This window comes from Lotus japonicus, chromosome 4, assembly GCF_012489685.1.
Source record: "Lotus japonicus ecotype B-129 chromosome 4, LjGifu_v1.2".
In the NCBI taxonomy this organism is placed as follows: domain Eukaryota; kingdom Viridiplantae; phylum Streptophyta; class Magnoliopsida; order Fabales; family Fabaceae; genus Lotus; species Lotus japonicus.
The window spans coordinates 35,977,478-35,982,514 of NC_080044.1; the positions used below are offsets into that span (position 1 = coordinate 35,977,478).

The window sequence follows — 5,037 nt, forward strand, 5'->3', positions numbered from 1 at the left end:
TTTGTATTTTATTATCTAATGTATTTAATACAAATGTGGTAATCAATGCAAAAAAGTTCAAGTCCCCTTTACATATATATATATATATATAGATTTTTATTAATGCTAGTTTACCAATTTTAAACAAACAATAAAAATAATAACATATTATTATTGTAATTTATTAGGAAATTATTTCAAATTTTAGGTAATTAGCTATTATTAAAAAATAATAGCTTTGTAGTGCGTATTTCTTCTAAAAACTTAATGTCGTCGACTGTGCAATGTTCATTCTCGTGCTTTGTATTTTTATTACATAATTTTGTATCCTAAGTTATATATACTCATTTTAAAATTTTCAATACCCGCACAACACGTTTTCACTCTTTTGTATATATTTTTTAATTACTTTACTGATGAATTTAGTAAAGCTGAAGAGGGGAGGGGTGCAAGTTTTGTGAAAGATTACAGTGAGACATAAAGACAGTGAAGAGAGACAGAGAGCGAGAGTGGGTTCGGGTGAAAGAGATGTGGAGAAGGGAGGGTTGTGCGGAAGGATATGTGAGGAGTTTCAACTCAGAATGAGAATCCGATAAAAGCTTGTTTGAACTTTGAAGGATTGAAACTTGAAAGTGGTGCAGGTTTCCAATGAATGTTATCCATGGTTGAAGTATTAATGGTCTGCACATGGTAAATAAAAATATTTTAAATTTCAAATGCAAAATTTCTAAAAAGAGAAGCTGAAAAGAATTAACTGAGGCGGATTAAATGAAGAAGATAGTGGGAGAGAGAAAACGAAGGGAGACAACCAAATTAATGCATCACCATTGTTGAGATAACATCAAACATTGCTCTAACCACAAACACAAAACTACAAATAAATCATATAACAAATCTCCCAATCCTTTCACCTGCAAAAATCTCTCCAAAAATTAAAAAAGTCAATGTTATAAGGACACTCCCCACCGGTCATGGACATATAGTAGTGATCAAGAATAACTCAATGTTATATGGGCTAATGTAGCAGTCTGAAAAATACAAAGTAATTAGGCTTCACAAACAGATATACAATCCAAAAAATCACCATAGGAGAAAAACCTAAAGACACAAACACAAACCTAAACAAACTTACATCTGCCATATTTCATGTTCTCAACTTTACTTTCACATATAATAATAAGTAATACCTTGCTTTCACTGCCTCTCAAATGTTTATACCTTGTTTTCACTTTTACCACTACCTTATAATCTCACTCTGCAGAACACAAACAAAGAAATTAGTAATAATAAACAATCTAATTAACTTGTGCTTATAATACATAAGTGATATGCTACCATCATGAAGCATTGATTTGTGTAGTAGAAAACAGGGAATAGAAGAATTTGAAATACAGTTAGGAAAATACTAAACTTTGGAAGTGACTGTTAAAATGTCAAGTGGATTATGCAAAAGGCATGCAGTAGAATAAATCAATTGAGATGAAAGGACTCTCAACATGCATAAAAACAAATCAGGAAAACATGACTCGCATCCTATATTCTGATGTGAGCCTCAATAAAACTTGAATTCTAATATAATGGATTTAAAGTTTTGATTGTTGCCTCTTGGAACTTGAAAATTGATTCTGCATATTTTATGGGTCTTTTATAAGAATAGAATCCTTGTGTATTATTCTCATATAATCAAAAATCCCCTTGCAATAATACTCAAACAACTCAATAAGAGGCTTGAGCAAAACAAAACCATTTTTTCATTAGCTGATGTTGGCTACATGGACCAAACAACTCAATCATGTTTCTGTCTCTCTTCCTTAAACAAACTCTGAAAATTAATATATAACTGAAATAAGCACATGTAACATGAGACATTGCAATAAAAGAAGGAACATTTACCTGAGCCACCTTTATTTGGAAGCACCAATTGGAAGCAGCAAAATTCATTGTAAAACTGAACAGTCTTGAAAAGGACAAAAAAAAATGCAGAATCAATGATATCCATATGAAGCCATGTACTTATTTCCTGAGCACAAACAACTCCTTGACGAAGAATATCCTTGACCACAATAGTCCAAGATTCTCTTTTATTTTTCAGAACCTTTAAACCCTGGAGGTGCTAACAAAGAAGCAGGCACCAATTTGAAATAAAAAAAGTTATATTTCAAAGATGTAAGTATTTACAAAACAGACTGAGCAATCACTTCATTTCAGAGTAATTAGTCATAAAAATTTCTTTCTCACCCTAGTTTGAGTTTAGCTTGTTCTGTGTTTACTCGCCATGCTTCACTATTTACATATCTTCCTCATCTAGTGTAGCCATCAGCGCCTCAATTTCTACAATACACCATAAAGTTTTAATAAGATTGTAAGTTCTCATATATAAAAGAGATATTACATGTTTACATCCTTAAAGACACAAAGACACATAATACTCAATGTTCAAGTAACTTTTATTCGTACACATCTCTTCCCCACCATGTAATCAATTACAATAGTTAGGAAAACGTATAAACTTATAAGATATTTTTATAAAATTCATATAACTGCACATTTTGTTTAAGGATAACTCTCGATGTCCCCTAAAATATAAAAATAAAACTATTGCTCTCAAAATATAGGATTGAGCGATTTACAGTGAAGAAGATTAATGTCAGTGCATGATAAAGAATGAAAGTTTGAATTCAACCGCTCTATCTATTTTCAGAAATTTCATAGAACATAAACAAAGGAAAATGAGAATGGAAAGAAGATTAAAAATTGAAAGAAAACCAAAACGTAAAAATTGAAATACCTATAAGAAATGGTCCAATCCATTTATAGGAAACCATTCCTGCAGGTAAAAGAAAACATCAATGAACACAAAAAGCAGAAAAACGATGCAGAGATTGGATTATTTTATCCATCAAACCCAAACTGTACAGTTTGTAATCAAGAATCATGCTTCCACGATTGATCTAGTCGAAGACGTCGTGAATGGGGAGGGGGGGGGGGGGTAAGAGGAAAACAGATCTCTTAAAAGAAAGCAAACATGTTCCACAACTTCCCTACACAAAATTGAAATTGTATCCATATTTATAATTGCAGAAAAGTAGTACCAAAACCCACCCCATTCTTACATTGATCTATGGAGTAAGCATTCCTCTTTTCAATGACTCCATTGAAAGGTTTCCAACAACCTGTACAATAACTAAATACATAAGCATAATGAATGAAAACATATCATCAACGTGCATGCTGAGTGAGGAGATAGAAAGGTGGAAAATACTATTTGGACCGATGTATCAATGGTAAAGAATCTAGAATTCATTATAAGAACAATTATGTAGAATATTACCAACATTAACTTCATGTTGATGCTTCACATTTGCCACTATGTAGAAATCAACAGTAGGTTCTGGATTCTGCACTCAACATCAGGCTTCATCAGAACAAAACCAAAACTTTCAACATCATAATCCATAATATTCAATACAAATGCTTCTCTTCCAAATGCATATGCTTCTATAAGCTAACCCAATACACAATCCAAATAGAAACACAAAAAGAAGAAATTGCAAAACCCATGACAGTAGATGCAAATTGAGTATAATAAAGACAATATCCAATAATATAGTACTAAAAGAAAGTTAAAACCATGCACTAATTAAAAAAATCTTCCACTATTGAGATAGTAAAGCAAAATAAAAGAGGAGGTGATTGAATACTGAAATAACAAAAAAACTATCAAAACCCCATTGGAAGATTTCAGAAGCAAGATCTCCAATGTGGAAGCCTCATGAAATCCCTAAAACCAAAACCCCAAACTTCTTGAGTGAGAAAGTTGTAGAGATGAGATGATGCAGCACACCAAAAATCCAATTAAAGGATCGAAATTACTGCAAACCCCAGCCAAACCGTATCCTTACCGAACTTAACGCCACAACAGATCTGCTAACGATCGTGGTCAAAAAGAGATTAGAATCAGCAGCATTACATTTCATAGTGTTACTAAAATCGTGAAGAATGACTATATAAACTGTTAACTAAAGTGAAATTTCACATATAGGAATGAAGAGAAGAGAAACAGACCTGAAGTACTCCTCTTGGCTGCGTTTGAAATCGCCAAGATGCGGATTCCACGGCGACGGGTTCCGTTGGAAGAGGAAGAGGGTTTCTCAAGCGAGAGTGGGAGAGGGACGGCGAGCGCGACAAAGAGGGAGAGAAGTAGAAGTCGGGCGATTGGGGCTCGGAGGGTGAAGAGAGTGAAGCATAAGGAAAAAGAGATAATGAGGAAGAAGAAGACTTGAAAATATGACATTAAAGAGAGTGAGAGAATTTGCTTTTGAGTAGGTGAGGAGATGCACTGTGAGAGCATGACCTGCACAGGAAAGGATAGAGAGAGTGAGAGAATTTTAGGTGAGGAGATGCATTGAAAATTTGAGTATATTATAACTTGAAATCTGAAAAAGGGTGGAGGAATTAACAATGGTAATTGGGCACAGATGGAGGTAGATTAAAAGCAAAAATTCAAATTCAAATAAAGGGGGTTGAGAAATTAAAAATCTCGGCATGGGGAAGAGCAAGATAGATGATGGAGGGGTTGATGCATTAATCATTTGGTGGGGAGTTACAGAAGAGTGCATCAATAGAGGTACTATTGTGTGGGAAGTTGGAGTTTTTATTGTAATTTAAAATTGAAAATAGGTGGAGAATGAGAGAAGAGAAGTGGGAGAAAGGAGAAACTCACCTGATTGGTGCATTTGGGAGGTGAGTTGGATAATTGTGTTTGGACGGATTAAATGAAGAAGTGAACGAGGGAGAGAAAAAAGGATGGAGATAGTGGGGGAAGAGGGAAAATGAAGAATGGATGAATAAATTTGAATATAATAATACAAAGAGGACACGTGGCAAGCTGTGGTTCAAAGTTAGGGGAATAAAATATTATAAAATATTATGGAGCTGAGGTTTTTTATAATGGCATCTTGGAAAGTTACTGCTTTAATATATATATATAGACAATCAAATATTTAAGAAAAAAATAAAAATGTAAGACATTAAAAATTACCTTATTTGTGGATTACT

At 33.5% G+C, this 5,037-nt stretch overlaps 1 long non-coding RNA gene across 5 annotated transcripts; it reads right to left on the bottom strand.

The window, feature by feature from the left end:
* Nucleotides 1–965: 965 nt before the first annotated feature.
* LOC130715574 (uncharacterized) lies at nucleotides 966–4,658 on the bottom strand. Of its 5 annotated transcripts, XR_009011700.1 has the most exons (8): nucleotides 4,045–4,657; nucleotides 3,882–3,903; nucleotides 3,311–3,377; nucleotides 3,093–3,152; nucleotides 2,768–2,806; nucleotides 2,218–2,310; nucleotides 1,873–2,092; nucleotides 966–1,234 (listed from the first exon to the last, which is right to left on the bottom strand). It is a non-coding gene; the product is annotated as an uncharacterized LOC130715574 (long non-coding RNA). The 5 variants fall into 5 exon arrangements; XR_009011702.1 differs by lacking the exon at nucleotides 3,882–3,903 and having other exon boundaries at nucleotides 3,082–3,152; nucleotides 4,045–4,658; XR_009011701.1 differs by lacking the exon at nucleotides 3,882–3,903 and having other exon boundaries at nucleotides 1,873–2,083; nucleotides 4,045–4,656.
* Between the last annotated feature and the right edge of the window lie 379 nt (nucleotides 4,659–5,037).